Below are 18,256 nucleotides of genomic sequence, written 5' to 3' on the forward strand. Positions count from 1 at the left end.
TTGGCAGCAGAAAACTGGAAGGAAAGGCGGCTAAAGGAAGTGTTGGCTTTGGGGGTATACCTGTTGGAGCGCGTGCTACAGGTGGGTGTTGCTATGGTGACCTGTGAGCTGAGATAAGGCGGGACTTTACCTAGCATAGACTTATAGATGACCTGGAGCCAGTGGGTTTGGCGACGAATATGTAGTGATGGCCAGCCAACGAGAGCATAGAGGTCGCAGTGTTGGGTAGTGTATGGGGCTTTGTTGACAAAACGGATGGCACTGTGATAGACTGCATCCAGTTTGCTGAGTAGAGTGTTGGAGGCTATTTTGTAAATGACATCTCCAAAGTCAAGAATCGGTAGGATAGTCAGTTTTACGAGGGTATGTTTGGCAGCATGAGTGAAGAAGGCTTTGTTGCGAAATAGAAAGCCGATTCTAGATTTAATTTTGGATTGGAGATGCTTAATGTGAGTCTGGAAGGAGAGTTTACAGTCTAACCAGACACCTAGGTATTTGTAGTTGTCCACATATTTTAAGTCAGAACCGTCCAGAGTAGTGATGCTAGTCGGGTGGGAGGGTGCGGGCAGCAATCGGTTGAAGAGCATGCACTTAGTTTTACTTGCATTTAAAAGCAGCTGGAGGCCTCGGATGGAGTGTTGTATGGCATTGAAGCTCGTTTGGAGGTTTGTTAGCACAGTGTCCAAAGAAGGGCCAGATGTATACAGAATGGTGTCGTCTGCGTAGAGGTGGATCAGAGAATCACCAGCAGCAAGAGCGACATCATTGATATATACAGAAAAAAGAGTCGGCCCGAGAATTGGACCCTGTGGCACCCCCATAGAGACTGCCAGAGGTCCGGACAACAGGCCCTCCGATTTGACACATTTACATTACATTTAAGTCATTTAGCAGACGCTCTTATCCAGAGCGACTTACACTGAACTCTATCTGAGAAGGAGTTGGTGAACCAAGCGAGGCAGTCATTTGAGAAGCCAAGGCTATTGAGTCTGCCAATAAGAATGCGGTGATTGACAAGAGTCGAAAGCCTTGACCAGGTCGATGAAGACGGCTGCACAGTACTGTCTTTTATCGATGGCGGTTATGATATCATTTAGGACCTTGAGCGTGGCTGAGGTGCACCCATGACCAGCTCGGAAACCAGATTGCATTCTTGAAGAAGATAACTTAGGAATGCTGCATGAGTTTAGTTCAACTGTCATACCCCATGAAAAGCCTAAATGCAAGCTTGTTTCAATCCAATGTTTGTAAACAAAGTAAATGTAAACAAACACTATATAGCCTATAAACATGTTTAGAACTATAATGTTGACATCATGGATGCTCAGTCCTTGATTCCATAGCTCTGTCTACGAATGTGACAGAGGTTACATTTCTCCAGCCCTATCCCACAGCTTTTTACTGAAACAGGAATGGGGATGACGGTTTGTTATTGTTTGAACTGCTGATTGCCGCTTTAAAGGTTCAATCTGCAGAAATCGCTCCGCAATTTGCTTGTTGCTAAAATTCTAATAGTTTGCTTAATTTTGGACAAGCTGTATAGTGTAGAGAATCATTGTACTGTCTAAACTGACGTGGTCTTCCTGTCTGGGTTGGCGCCCCCCCTGGGGTTGTGCCGTGGGGGAGATCTTTGTGGGCTATACTCGGCCTTGTCTCAGGATGGTAAGTTGGTGGTTGAAGATATCCCTCTAGTGGTGTGGGGGGGGCAAAGTGGGTGGGGTTATATCCTGCCTGTTTGGCCCTGTCTGGGGGTATCATCGGATGGGGCCACAGTGTGGCCCCTCTTGTCTCAGCCTCCAGTATTTATGCTGCAGTAGTTTATGTGTCGGGGGGCTAGGGTCAGTCTGTTATATCTGGAGTATTTCTCCCGTCTTATCCGGTGTCCTGTGTGAATTTAAGTATGCTCTCTCTAATTCTCTCTTTCTTTCTCTCTCTCGGAGGACCTGAGCCCTAGGACCATGCCTCAGGACTACCTGGCATGATGACTCCTTGTTGTCCTCAGTCCACCTGGCCGTGCTGCTGCTCCAGTTTCAACTGTTCTGCCTGCGGCTATGGAACCCTGACCTGTTCACTGCGATTACTATTATTTAACCTTGCTGGTCATTTATGAACATTTGAACATCTTGGCCATGTTCTGTTATAATCTCCACCCGGCACAGCCAGAAGAGGACTGGCCACCCCTCATAGCCTGGTTCCTCTCTAGGTTTCTTCCTAGGTTTTGGCCTTTCTAGGGAGTTTTTCCTAGCCACTGTGCTTCTACACCTGCATTGCTTGCTGTTTGGGGTTTTAGGCTGGGTTACTGTACAGCACTTTGATATATCACCTGATGTAAGAAGGGCTATATAAATACATTTGATTTGATTTAATTTAAACTACATTTATTGTAGGCTAAAATAGTCAGCAGGAAATATGCTTTTTTTAAACGCTTGAACACACAACGTTTGTAACAGAATCAACTCAACTTTTTTTTAGAACTGACATCATAAGCTACATAGTGTGAGTTGTGTGAACCTTTTAAATTGAGAGGTCTATTTTAAAAGCTTAGCTTTCTATGAAGACACCTATATCAAGGCTTACTGTTGCAACCCGTTGTTCCACGCTAGTGCAGTGACTTGAGCAAGACAGAAGGGGGCAACACGAGCATGTGGGCGAGAAGCTTCACTCAAAGGGCGCGGTTCCTTTTATTTCCAGCACATGTTACCGGAGGAAAATCAAATGCATTGATATGAAACATAAAATATCCGCCTAGGCCTACATAATTGCACCACATTGCATTATTCTCATCTGATATGAGTTACAGTAAACATGGGAAAGTCAGTACCTTAGCCTTACCACTGTGCCAAAAAGGTCAAAGGCTGTAGGCAAAATGAACAGATGCTGGTCTATTGCCCCTCTCTAAAGACATGGCCAAATACAAAACGCAATGTAAAAGGGAGCACATTTCCAACAAAGGTCTATGAGATTGGATGAAATTGTATTTGTCACATGCACCGAATACAACCTTACGTAGACCATACCGTGAAAGGCTTACTTACAAGCCCTTAACCAACAATGTAGTTCAAGAAATAGAGTTAAATATTTACCAAATAAAGAAAAAAATAATGGACAAAATAAAATTACATAACAATAACGAGGCTATATACAGGGGTACCGGTACCGAGTCAATGTGTGGGGGTACAGGTTAGTCGAGGTAATTTGTACATGTAGGTAGTCCGGGTGGCCAGTTGATTAATTGTTCAGCATTCTTAAAGCTTCGGGGTAGAAGCTGTTAAGGAGCCTTTTGGACCTACACTTGGCGCTCCAGTACCGCTTGCCGTGCAGTAGCAGAGAGAACAGTCTATGACCTGGGTGACTGGAGTCTTTGACATTTTTTTGGGCCTTCCTCTGACATCGCCTAGTATATAGGTCCTGGATGGGAGGAAGCTTGGGCCCAGTGATATATTGGGCCATACACACAACTAGAGGTCGACCGATAAATCGGAATGGCCGATTAATTTGGGCCGATTTCAAGTTTTCATAACAATCGGTAATCGGCATTTTTGGCCACCGATCACTGCCGATTACACTGCACTCCACGAGGAGACTGCGTGGCAGGCTGACTACCTGTTATGCGAGTGCATCAAGGAGCCAAGGTAAGGTGCTAGCTAGCATTAAAGGTATCTTATAAAAACAATCAATCTTAACATAATCACTAGTTAACTACACTATATTACTAGTTTATCTAGCTTGACCTGCGTTGCATATAATCGATGCGGTGCCTGTTAATTTATCATTGAATCATAGCCTACTACACCAAATGGTTATTTAACAAGCGCATTCGCAAAAAAAGCACTGTCGTTGCACCAATGTGTACCTAACCATAAACATTCTTTCTTAAAATCAATACACAAGTATATATTTTAAACCTGGATATTTAGTTAATATTGCCTGCTAACATGAATTTATTTTAACTAGGGAAATTGTGTCACTTCTCTTGTGTTCTGTGCAACAGAGTCAGGCTATATGCAGCAGTTTGGGCCACCTGGCTCGTTGCGAACTGTGTGAAGACCAACTTCGCCAAACCTGGGATGACTTAACAAAAGCACATTTGCGAAAAAAGCGCAATCGTTGCACGAATGTACCTAACCATAAACATCAACGCCTTTCTTAAAATCAATACACAGAGGTATATTTTTTTAAACCTGTATATTTAGTTAATAGAAATCCAGGTTAGCAGGCAATATTAAACTAGGGAAATTGGGTCACTTCTCTTGCGTTAATTGCACGCAGAGTCAGGGTATATGCAACAGTTTGGGCTCGTTGCAAACTAATTTGCCAGAATTTTACGTAATTATGACATAACATTGAAGGTTGTGCAATGTAACAGGAATATTTAGACTTATGGATGCCACCCGTTAGATAAAATACGGAACGGTTCCGTATTTCACTGAAAGAATAAACCTTTTGTTTTCGAGATGATAGTTTCCGGATTCGACCATATTAATGACCTAAGGCTCGTACTTCTGTGTGTTATTATGTTATAATTAAGTCTATGATTTGATAGAGCAGTCTGACTGAGCGATGGTAGGCACCAGCAGGCTCGTAAGCATTCATTCAAACAGCACTTTCGTGCGTTTTGTCAGCAGCTCTTCCCTGTGCTTCAAGCATTGAGCTGTTTATGACTTCAAGCCTATCAACTCCCGAGATTAGGGCCGATTAGTAACCGATGTGAAATGGCTAGCTAGTTAGCGGGGTGCTAATAGCGTTTCAATCGGTGACGTAACTCGCTCTGAGACCTTGAAGTAGTTGTTCCCCTTGCAGCAAGGGCCGCGGCTTTTGTGGAGCGATGGGTAACAATGCTTCGAGGGTGGCTGTTGTCGATGTGTTCCTGGTTTGAGCCCAGGTAGGGGCGAGGAGAGGGATGGAAGCTATACGGTTACACAATACTAAAGTGCCTATAAGAACATCCAACAGTCAAAGGTATATGAAATACAAGGGCAGTGTCCAGGTGGGAAAGGGCAGTGTAGAGTGCGATTGAGATTGCCTCATCTGTGGATCTGTTGGGGCAGTATGCAAATTGGAGTGGGTCTAGGGTATCTGGGATGATGGTATTGATGTGAACCATGACCAGCCTTTCAAAGCCATGAGTGCTACGTGGCGGTAGTCATCTAGGGAGATTACATCCGGGGCAGGTCTTGTTTTGAACCAGTACTCCTGTAGTTAAGCTATATGGCACTCCTCCTCTAAAATATGCTTCCAGGGACGCTACTACCTCCAATGATGGCATTAGCCAACTGTTGATCACAGTTTTTTTGTATACACAGAGTGAGGAGCAAGGAAGGGTTTATGATGCAGTGTTCCATCTCAGGGAGGGGTATGAGCACAAAGTGTCACGTGATGACAAGGCTGTGAACCTTACACAGAACATTAATAAGGAGGTAAGTACTTACAAAGCTTCTTCTCTGGGCCATAATCTTTCTGAAGATGTCCCTTCATTTTTGCCAGTCCGCTTAGAAGTCTTACTGCCCATTATTGATGTCAATGATTGATTAAGCATTTTGTCCTGCTGCATCAGGAAAGGGGTAGGCGGGTGCCTGTCCTCTAATCGTCTATGTAAGGCTGGCATGTGACAATCCCCTGGAGGCTCCCTACAAGAAGAACACACGCGTGCAGATGGTGAACAAGGGGTTCTCCGATCCCGAGGGACCTGTCTCCCATTGGAGACAGAAATGGAAGAGTTGAATGAAAAATGCAAACCTTAATAAAAGATGCAAAGTGAAACTTTATGCACTGTAGGATATACAGTGGGGAGAACAAGTATTTGAAACACTGCCGATTTTGCAGGTTTTCCTACTTACAAAGCATGTAGAGGTCTGTAATTTTTATCAACTGTGAGAGACGGAATCTAAAACAAAAATCCAGAAAATCACATTGTATGATTTTTAAGTAATTCATTTGCATTTTATTGCATGACATAAGTATTTGATCACCTACCAACCAGTAAGAATTCCGGCTTTCACAGACCTGTTAGTTTTTCTTTAAGAAGCCCTCCTGTTCTCCACTCATTACCTGTATTAACTGCACCTGTTTGAACTCGTTACCTGTATAAAAGACACCTGTTCACACACTCAATCAAACAGACTCCAACCTCTCCACAATGGCCAAGACCAGAGAGCTGTGTAAGGACATCAGGGTTGAAATTGTAGACCTGCACATGGCTGGGATGGGCTACAGGACAATAGGCAAGCAGCTTGGTGAGAAGGCAACAACTGTTGGCGCAATTATTAGAAAATGGAAGAAGTTCAAGATGACGGTCAATCACCCTCGGTCTGGGGCTCCATGCAAGATCTCACCTCGTGGGGCATCAATGATCATGAGGAAGGTGAGGGATCAACCCAGAACTACACGGCAGGACCTGGTCAATGACCTGAAGAGAGCTGGGACCACAGTCTCAAAGAAAACCATTAGTAACACACTACGCCGTCATGGATTAAAATCCTGCAGCGCACGCAAGGTCCCCATGCTCAAGTCAGCGCATGTCCAGGCCCATCTGAAGTTTGCCAATGACCATCTGGATGATCCAGAGGAGGAATGGGAGAAGGTCATGTGGTCTGATGAGACAAAAATAGAGCTTTTTGGTCTAAACTCCACTCGCCATGTTTGGAGGAAGAAGAAGGATGAGTACAACCCCAAGAACACCATCCCAACCATGAAGCATGGAGGTGGACACATCATTCTTTGGGGATGCTTTTCTGCAAAGGGGACAGGACGACTGCACCGTATTGAGGGGAGGATGGATGGGGCCATGTATCGTGAGATCTTGGCCAACAACCTCCTTCCCTCAGTAAGAGCATTGAAGATGGGTCGTGGCTGGGTCTTCCAGCATGACAACGACCCGAAACATCTCAAGGTCCTGGAGTGGCCTAGCCAGTCTCCAGACCTGAACCCAATAGAAAATCTTTGGAGGGAGCTGAAAGTCCGTATTGCCCAGCGACAGCCCCGAAACCTGAAGGATCTGGAGAAAGTCTGTTTGGAGGAGTGGGCCAAAATCCCTGCTGCAGTGTGTGCAAACCTGGTCAAGAACTACAGGAAACGCATGATCTCTGTAATTGCAAACAAAGGTTTCTGTACCAAATATTAAGTTCTGCTTTTCTGATGTATCAAATACTTATGTCATGCAATAAAATGCAAATGAATTACTTAAAAATCATACAATGTGATTTTCTGGATCTTTGTTTTAGATTCCGTCTCTCACAGTTGAAGTGTACCTATGATAAAAATTACAGACCTCTACATGCTTTGTAAGTAGGAAAACCTGCAAAATCGGCAGTGTGTCAAATACTTGTTCTCCCCACTGTATATGCCAAACACACACACACACACACACACACACACACACACACACACACACACACACACACACACACACACACACACACACACACACACACACACACACACACACACACACACACACATTTATATACATTTGCATCCGGAAAGAGAGGATCTGGACAGAGATCAGCTAGAGAGCTAGCAACAAGAGGGTGAGAGGTCAGCCAGAGGGAGAACAAGCACAGCAGCAGAATAAAGTAATGATACTGCGAAATAACGACATTTAAGTCCTTCTCCTATTTAACCAGAGTCAGATGAACTCATAGATACAATTTTTGTGTCTCTGCATGCAGTATGAAGAGCAGGTAGTTTCGCAAGTCAGTGTGAGCACAATGACTGGAAGTCTACAGGTATGGTAGCATTGCGAAAGAAATCAACTACAAAAAAGGGAGAAGTTAGAGAGAGTGGTCAGTATGTGGCCAGCCAAAATCTGACAGCTGAGGTGATCATAGATCAGGGTTGGAGAGTAACTGATTACATGTAATCAGTTACATGTAATGTGATTTTTTAAAAACTGCTAATGTACTCATTTACATTATCAGCAAAAAGAATGTCTCTCTCCATCAGCGTCTTATCCAAAAGCACAGACTGCCCCAGACTCATATAATTTTGATCTTGATTCTAACCTTAATTTAGAGCACTAAAGCCTTGTCCCTTGACTAAAGGTCACTTGACTCTCCACATGATCTTCCTGACTTGGACGATGTAGATGTTGAAGCTCCAGACAGCACCTGCATCTTCTCCTCTCAGGTACATTGCATGCCACACACAATGAAAGAGGAGAACCTGAGAGAATGTATTCTCTATTGTCCGACAGCCCTCTACTGCATGCTATTTGTGAGCTGCACCTGAGAGTTGACACTCGGACTTGCTCTTGATCCTAAAGTTTACATTACAAACAAGGAGGGTTTTCCATCTGTCAAAACGTACAACTTGTACTTGTAAATCACAAACTTTTACCTGCTGATCATACAATTAATTTCATTTTGTAAGGATGGCAACAGGATACTAGATCATCCAAATAAGCCACATTAAACCATGCAGTTGTCAGGTGTGCTGTCAGCATGCGTCACACGGCCCGTTATCCTATGTGCTCCTGTGATACTGTTTGCTGTTGGCACCAGTCATTCTTACGCTGAATTCCTTTGAGCATATTCTACCCTCAGTGGGCCTCTGTGTAGTCAGAGTCAATCAGAATTCTAGACGAATTTCACTAGTATCACTTTTACGCACATGCACCTTTATGTACCGCGCTCTTCTGTTCCTATACTTGCCACTGCCTGTCACCGTTCTTCATATAACTGGACAATGAGCTGATAACCACAAAACAGGCACCCGATACAATTGCAATCAGTCGATATAATCGACAACTATCATTAGAAATCAAGCGATATGAATCAGAGTGGGGCACCGCCTGACCAACTAGTTGGTCAGAAGGTTCAAATCAATATTTCATATCGTGGTGTAGATGTAGGCCTACTGTAGATCGAATTGCACTCAATAAATGTTCTTCCCTACTATGGGTCATATTAGCTGGCTATCCCGGGGTAAAAACACTTTAAAAAATCAATTACGTACTTTTGACAAAGGGACATCAGAAGATATTCTAGTTTCAGTTACAGCACAATAAAAATGATCATTACCGCCTACTCGGAAATTACGATATGAAACGTTGATTTGAACCTTCTGACCAACTAGTGGGTCAATGGCGCCCCACTGTCTGATTCATATCGCGTGATTTCTGATGATTGTTCTCGATTATATTGACTGATTGGTTCTGTATGGGGTGAAACAGGACATATTATCCCATTGGACAAACACTAGTTGAATCAACGTTGGTTCCACGTCATTTAAATTAAATTACGTTTAACAAATGTGGAATATTTGTTGAATTTAAGTATGTACCCAGTGGGATTACAGGTGTCCCAGTCACACACACACACACACACACACACACAGTAACCGTCGCAGCCTGGTGTCATATTTGTCACCTCAGAGTGAAATGTGTTGGCTATTTTATGAATCCACCTCGGATTCTCTGGTGTAATCATGGCGACCACCTAGGGTAGGCCTATATATACAGTATATATAGCACAAATGTATGAACGCCTACTTTTTCTTTCTGAAGCCATAACGCTGAGGACTCAATGGGACTGGAAACTTCAGCGACATTTCATTTAAATGAATATCCTCACACTCTATTGCTATTTGAGGCACAAGGCGGGCTTGAAGGCAGAAGCGCTTTGGAGCGCAACGGTAACATCTGCCATCCCGACTCCAGGAAACTGTACTGCAAAGACGGACAAGGACCATGACCTGTGTGGCCAAACATGGAATAACTTGCACGCGAGAGTATTAGCCTGTTGGCGAGATCTTTGTCGCACGCGGATCCCCCACGGCTTGGTTCGTTCGGTGCCATCTTCATCATACTCAAATCTGCCCTCGGCGCGGGACTGCTTAACTTCCCGTGGGCTTTCGAGAAGGCGGTAGGAGTCAAAAAAGCCATCAGCGTTGAAATGGTGAGCGCAATCAAAAATCAATAACCAAAATAGTGGGATTGTTCTAAAAAAAAAGAGTAAAGTAATAAAACAGAAAACCATTTTTTTTGGTCCACACAATCAAGAAATGTGTTGTAACTTGGTGTCAATTCAATAAAACATGCACTATGGGAAATCTGTGGAAGTCATAGCACCCTTGCACCTTGTTGCACCCTTCATTAAAGTCAAAATTAGTTTACTTCATCCTGTTAATACTTACATGTTCTCATATTCGTTTGTGTGTGTGTCACATTGGCAGACTGGCCATCTGGCATATTGGGCAAATGCCAGATGGTCTTGTCTATTTTTAGCCCAGTGGGCCTGTTTTACAAAATTATCATTAACTGGCTAATAATGGGTGCCTCGAGGAAAACAATAGGCTGGTGTGGAGGCCTCAAAGAAAATAATGGTCCGGTGGTTAGAGCGTTGGACTAGTAACCGAAAGGCTGCAAGATTGAATCCCCGAGCTGACAAGGTAAAAATCTGTCGTTCTGCCTCTGAACAAGGCTGTGTTCCTAGGCCGTCATTGAAAATAAGAATTTGTTCTTAACTGACTTGCCTAGTTAAATACAGGTAAAAAAATAAAAATAAAATGCCAGGACTGATTTCTGGTCCCAGTCTACCCCTGTGTGTGTGTGTTTGCCTGTGTGAGGCTGCATACACCCATGGCCTAGGCCTGCTTTGTTGAATTTCCTCTCCTTGGTGTGAATGAGATGCATCTTTTCACAGGCTAACTCTAATGAAGGGCTCATGGGTCAGGAGTCGGGCAGGCACTCATGCATGTATACTGTAATAGCAGCAGTACCCACCACGAAGGCCTGCCTGTGTGTGTGCGTTTGTGTGCATATGTGCTTGTGTATGTGTGCTTCTTTCTGTATGTGTCTGATGGATGGATGATTTACTCCATCAGGGCTATGACACACTATTAGTCTAGTGGTTTCCATCTCACTGTATCATTGATGGGGAACATGGTTTGCATTTAAATTGCCAAGTGTGAGCTCCCTGTCAAAGTTCTATCACTTATCCAAACAATTTTAGGGATTCAATTCAGGGAGGAAGGGAGAATAACACTGGAACCATTTATGTGCTCAGACATAATGATATCTGTACTGCAAAACACTCTCCTTCAACCCGATCCCACCCCCAGGTATCACTGGTGTTCCTGATCAGCGGATTGATCATCCTGGGCTATGCTTCGTCCATCAGCAGAAAGAATACCTATCAGGACGTAGTGCGAGAGGTGTGTGGGGGGGCCATCGGCCAGCTGTGTGAGGTCTGCTTCTGCTTCAACCTCTTCATGATCTCTGTGGCCTTCCTGGTGGTGGTGCAGGACCAGCTAGACAAACGTGAGTGATAACGTCCCGGCCTGCGTTGGCATGGCATCACGCTATTCCCACAATGGCCCTGTAGCCACAGTTATAAATGGATGCTGTTATCTGATAGACCGATAGAATCACCAACGTCCTAAATATGTTTTAACGTGTATCTATGAGTGTTTTCTGTATGTGTTCAAGTGTGTGTGTCTCTGTACGAGATGGTGACAGTGTACTTTTAGGGCGAGATGCCATACCATTGGTACACGGACCAACGCTTCCACCTCTTCATCATGTGCCTCATCTTCATCCTCTCTCTCTCCATCCCCAAAGAGATTGGCATCCAGAAATACACCAGGTGTGTCATTTGGAGCGGGGGTGCTTGCCTGTGTAATATGTGTTGTGCATGTCTGTGTGTGTTTGAAATTGGGTCACTACATGGTTATTCAGACTCCCTATTTCCCTTCTCTTTCTTTGACTCTGTCTCTCTCTGTATCACTCAGTGTGCTGGGCACTCTGGCTGCTACATACAGTTGAAGTCGGAAGTTTACATACATCTTAGCCAAATACATTTAAACTCAGTTTTCACAATTCCTGACATTTAATCCAAATAAAAATTCCCTTTCTTAGGTCAGTTAGGATCACCACTTTATTTTAAGAATGTGAAATGTCAGAATAATAGTAGAGAGAATGATTAATTTCAGCTTTTATTTCTGTCATCACATTCCCAGTGGGTCAGAAGTTTACATACACTCAATTAGTATTTGGTAGCATTGCCTTTAAATTGTTTAACTTGGGTCAAACGTTTCGGGTAGCCTTCCACAAGCTTCCCACAATAAGTTGGGTGAATTTTGGCCCATTCTTCCTGACAGAGCTGGTGTAACTGAGTCAGGTTTGTAGGCCTCCTTGCTCACACACGCTTTTTCAGTTCTGCCCACCAATTTTCTATAGGATTGAGGTCTGTGCTTTGTGATGGCCACTCCAATACCTTGACTTTGTTGTCCTTAAGCCATTTTGCCACAACTTTGGAAGTATGCTTGGGGTCATTGTCCATTTGTAAGACCCATTTGCGACCAAGCTTTAACTTCCTGACTGATGTCTTGAGATGTTGCTTCAATATATCCACATAATTTCCCTGCCTCATGATGCCATCTATTTTGTGAAGTGCACCAGTCCCTGCTGCAGAAAAGCACCCTCACAACATGATGCTGCCACCCCCGTGCTTCACAGTTGGGATGGTGTTCTTCTGCTTGCAAGCCTCCCCCTTTTTCCTCCAAACATAACGATGGTCATTATGGCCAAACAGTTCCATTTTTGTTTCATCAGACCAGAGGACATTTCTCTGGCTTCTTCCTTGCTGAGCGGCATTTCAGGTTATGTCGATATAGGACTTGTTTTACTGTGGATATAGATACTTTTGTACCTGTTTCCTCCAGCATCTTCACATGGTCCTTTGCTGCTGTTCTGGGATTGATTTGCACTTTTCGCACCAAAGTACGTTCATCTCTAGGAGACAGAACGCGTCTCCTTCCTGAGCGGTATGACGGCTGCGTGGTCCCATGGTGTTAATACTTGCGTACTACTGTTTGTACAGATGAACGTGGTACCTTCAGGCCTTTGGAAATTGCTCCCAAGGATGAACCAGACTTGTGGAGGCCTACAATGTTTTTCTTAGGTCTTGACTGATTTCTTCTGATTTTCCCATGATGTCAAGCCAAGAGGCACTGAGTTTGAAGGTAGGCCTTGAAATACATCCACAGGTACACCTCCAATTGACTCAAATGATGTCAATTAGCCTATCAGAAGCTTCTAATGCCATGACACCATTTTCTGGAATTTTCTGGAAAACTTCCGACTTCAACTGTATCTCTGTGTGGCTGTCATCGTCAAATACTACACGATGGACGAACATTCAGCCGTCGTTACCCCAGAGCACAGTGAAGGGTCAGTGAGTGTGTGAGTTTGTTTGGGTGAGTGTGTGTATGTATGCGCATGTGTGTTTGTGTGCACGTGTTTCTTTGGCAAGTAAATTTATGAGTATACTTGTGCATATGTTGTGTGTGCTAATCTGTTATTCTCTGTCTTCTATGTTTTCTAGAATAGATTCATTGGCATCAATGTTCAGCGTCATCCCCACCATCTGTTTAGGCTTCCAGGTACAGAACAAGCTTTTAACTGTTTGAAGTCTGGAGACAGTATCTGTACTATAGGGTTATGCATTTTGCTTATGTGTGTTACACTGCCACAACACCTATACTCTGTTTGTGTATTATTAGAATGTATATGAATGTGTGTTGCAGTGCCATGAGGCCTGTATAGCCATCTACAGCAGCATGGAGAACAAGAAGCTCTCCCATTGGGTGAGAAGCTCTCCCATTGGGTGATCATCTCTGTGATCTCTATGTTCTTCTGCTAGCTCATCTACATGCTTACAGATGAGCTGGCCTGTCAATCATGGAAGGATCCCTCCTTCCTTGAAGTAATCACTGATCAAAGTGGTTGATTGGTGAAGTTGGATGGTTTTAGCGTTGAGCAGTGAATACCTAAAGGAAACAAGGATGGATTTAAGGATACAAGGAAGTATTCAAACAGGACCTGATGTCCAGCTGTTGTAGGAGCTATTGTGGGAGCTGTCAGGCAAGACAGGCTGTCAGTCATATCCCATTCTCTGTTGGCCATACAGTGGCGGCTGATATTCTAATGTCATATCCTGGAAATGATGTGGTCATGATCATTGCCAGACTGCTATTTGGAATATCAATCATCACCATCTATCCAATTATACTTCTGTTGGGAAGGTAGGGCCCCACTTGAACAGCACAAGAGGTTGTTTCTGTGTGTTACCATGTAACTGAGTCTGTGTGTGTAAATTTATGTTCATTGCACAGGTCTGTTATTCTGGACCTGATGTTGCAAATTCGTTGCCGTCAGCACGGTGGGTTCACACACTCGTTTGAGAACCGCTGCAGAGTGATTCTGACTGTCATCTGGATCACAGTCACCCTCCTCATCGCCATGTTCGTCCCTGACATGAGTGAGGTCATCAGTGTTATCGGAGGAATCAGTGCCTTCTTCATCTTTATCTTTCCTGGTATGAAACAAAGTGTGTGTGTGTGTGTGTGTGTGTGTGTGTAGGCATGTGTGTGTGTGTGTGTAGGCATGTGTCTGAGGTTGTTTGTGACTCACAAGCATTCCTGTGTTGAGCTGATCCTGTGTTTGTGTAAAACTTGTGTCAACTAACATTGAGATATGTGTTGCAGTGCTTTGCCTGGTATTCACTATGCAGTCAGAGCCTGTGTCGCCCAGAGTCAGGTGAGTTGAGTAGTTTGAAGTTATGAGATCACCTGTTGGTGTTGAATTTAATCACAAACTGCCCATAAAACATAAGTTAACTGAAGGTTTGGTCCAATAAATGGCATAATATTGCGTTACTATTGTAAACATTCATGAATGTCCCTGATTGCACCCATTTCTTTCTCCTATGTCCCTCTGTCTCTCTATCTCTCTCTCTCCCTGTCTGCAGGGTGGTGTGCACTGTGTGGGGTGTGATTACTGTAATTGTTGGAGTCTTCATTTTTGGACAGAGCACTACCATATGGAGATCGTCCACAAATTCTGATAACCATCACCATCAGAACCACCAAAATCACCAGCACTGTCATCTGTCATTATCAATAAAACAATATCATTATGATTGTACCCGGGTTCTGTTTGAGGTTCATCATGTTTTTAAAGTTGAGGTTTATGGGAGTCAGAAGTCTAGAATATGATATTGATGTAGTGCTGCTATATCAACACTGCAGACGAGGCACATAACCAAATTATATTTTATTTGCTTGTATCTCAAACGTATTCAGTATGGAGCATATATGACCTTGTTAATCAGATTTGTTGTTTTCTGAAATAGTTTGAGATGTACTTCACTCATCCAAAAGCACAAAATGAATGTATCTATAGTATGTTCGGATGGGAAAGTTGATCTATGTATTTATGTATGCATGGGCATGTATGTGCATTCATAAATGATTCTTCCTTTGTGGCCATCACAACTAATCACACCAGATATGCAGCTACAGTCCAGTCAGCGTGCAGTGTGTCATGTTGCAGAGCTGTGGCAGGGGGCAGTGTTTCATAGGGACGAAGGCAGTAAGACTGAATGAGTTCTTCTACAATGAGACATTGTAAATTAAGACTGCTCCTCTGAATGACAGAACATATGGAAACACTTACGTTTTCTGTCCCTTTGTACTGTATTTCTTTTTTTGTTGCTCCGCATCTCTTCTTCTCTCCCGCTCTCCCTCCCCACTGACCTCCCTCTATCCCAGCTGTGAGTACTGGTATATCAGTGATGGTGCAGTGTAGATCCTGACAGCGGAGATGCTGAATAAGACTGTTCTGATCTCCCGGGTGGCTCAGTGGTCTGTGGCACTATTTGAAGACAATTGAGTAATTACTGGATACTATTATGTAAATTAAACAGGAAGACAATGGAACAGACCATCAAGCATTTAATCAATGTGACAGTGGCAGCACAAGATCACGTACACACACACGCACAGCTCTGATAGCTCGCAAGCTGACGGTAGAATATGTTAATGATTACTGTGGCTCAAACGGAAGGAGAGGAGATTGAAGTTTGTACGTTTTCCCCCCCAGATCTTTACTGGCAGGGAGTGACTGAGAGGGAAACACTGCTCAGATGATCAATCAGAAACACTTTTAATCCTCTTAGTCACACATCATTTGCTTTGTTATCTTGCTGTCAGACTGTGTGAGAATACTTGAGACGTATGTGTCTACGTGTGTGTGCATGTGAGTGTGGGTGTGTGTGTGTATTGAAGTTTGTGTGATTTGAAGATTGTACGGGTGTTTCAAATACACAATAATTCTGTAACTAGTCGCTGACAGATTGCCCTGTGATCCAAGCACAAGCAGGCTATCATAACCTACACTGCATTGCTCTATACTGTCTGAGGTATCTAAAACACACATCAGAGCTCGAATAAAGTACATTTTCAAAACATGACTGTACCGCAGATGAAGAGATTGATTATGCAATAGAAGGCACCATCAAGGAGCAACTCTCTGCTTCTATTTCTAGGTGTTTTTCTTTTTGAAGGCTGTATGTTAATAGGTTAATTTAGAGAAAAAATGCTAACGCTGTAATCTGTGGCAGATATTGCAATTATCGTCTCACTGCTGCTCCGTCCATCATTGGTAATGAGAGGGATTGCTGTCCCTGCGGGAAGCTCATCAGTGTTTCTCTAAGAGTTATGGAATAACTGGAAGCTGGGATAACAGGAGGTAAACACAAAATACATAATCTACAGTATGTGCATGAAATACAGTGAGTATACCAAACATTAGGAACACCTTCCTAATATTGAGATCCACCCCCCATCAGAACAGCCTCAATTCGTCGAGGGGTGGACTCTACAAGGTGTCGAAAGTGTGTCGGAATGTCCTTTGGGTGGTGGACCATTGTTGATACACACAGGAAACTGTTGAGCGTGAAAGATCCAGCAGTGTTGCAGTTCTTGACACAAAAGCCTGGCAACTACTACCATACCCTGTTCAAAGGCACTTAAATTGTTCACCCTCTGAATGGCACACATACACAATCCATGTCTCAATTGTCTCAACACTAAGAAATCCTTCTTTAACCTGTCTCCTCCCCTTCATCTACACTGATTGAAGTGGATTTAGCAAGTGACATCAATAAGGGATCATAACTTTCACCTGGATTCACCTGGTCAATCTATTTCATGTAGAGAGCCGGTGTTCCTAATGTTTTGTATACTCAGTGTACATGTATTCACAGCACATGAATACATACAAGCGCTCATATGCACAAACACACACACACAGCCTCCAGTACTTTCTGCATCCGAGCCAAAATTCTCACCTAATGGGGATGTGTGACACACAGCAATGAGCCCAGCTGGGCCCCAACTACAGTACAGCACATTGCAGACATCACACACAACCAGTGTGTACTTGAACTACTCAAGAATATTGCAGTGTTTTCATCTGGCACTCCCCCTCTCCACCATTCTCTCCCTCTGTTTCTGCCTCTCTCAGGCTGTTATTCAGTAATTGAGTTGACAGTTAGAGGACACTTAAAGCTCGGTGCTTCCTAATCAGATGTAATCGGATGTTCACAATCATCGGGGGAAAGAAAACTGCCGAGCAGAAGGAACGTGTGTTTGTCTATTGCTGCCATTACATTAAAATATACCATATATACAAAAGTATGTGGACACCCCTTCAAATTTGTGGATTTGGTTATTTCAGCCACACTCTTTGCTGACAGGTATAAAACTGAAAAGCTCAGTGACTTTCAACATGACACCGTCATAGGATGCCTTCTTTCCAACAAGTCAGTTAGTCAAATTTCTGCCCTGCTAGAGCTGCCCCGGTCAACTGTAAGTGCTGTTATTGTGAAGTAGAAATGTTTAGGAGCAACAACGGCTCAGCCGTGAAGTGGTAGGTCACACAAGCTCAAAGAATGGGACAGTAAAAATCGTCTGTCCTCGGTTGCAACACTCACTACCGAGTTCCAAACTGCCTCTGGAAGCAAAGTCGGCACAATAACTGTTCGTCAGGAGCTTAATGAAATGGGTTTCCATGGCCGAACAGCCGCACACAGCCTAAGATCACCATGTACAATGCCAAGTGTTGGATGGAGTGGTATAATTTTTTTATTTTATTTTTATTTTATCCCCTTTTCTCCCCAATTTTTTCGTGGTATCCAATCGCTAGTAATTACTATCTTGTCTCATCGCTACAACTCCCGTACGGGCTCGGGAGAGACGAAGGTCGAAAGCCATGCGTCCTCCGAAGCACAACCCAACCATGCCGCACTGCTTCTTAACACAGCGCGCCTCCAACCCGGAAGCCAGCCGCACCAATGTGTCGGAGGAAACACCGTGCACCCGCCCCCCTCGGTTAGCGCGCACTGGGCCCGGCCCGCCACAGGAATCGCTGGAGCGCGATGAGACAAGGATATCCCTACCGGCCAAACCCTCCCTA

At 43.8% G+C, this 18,256-nt stretch overlaps 1 pseudogene; it reads left to right on the top strand.

Moving 5' to 3' along the window:
• Nucleotides 1-6,499: 6,499 nt before the first annotated feature.
• LOC139575292 (putative sodium-coupled neutral amino acid transporter 8) lies at nt 6,500-16,144 on the top strand (annotated as a pseudogene).
• The last annotated feature ends 2,112 nt before the right edge of the window (nt 16,145-18,256 follow it).

Source organism: Salvelinus alpinus, chromosome 5 (genome assembly GCF_045679555.1).
Source record: "Salvelinus alpinus chromosome 5, SLU_Salpinus.1, whole genome shotgun sequence".
NCBI lineage: Eukaryota > Metazoa > Chordata > Actinopteri > Salmoniformes > Salmonidae > Salvelinus > Salvelinus alpinus.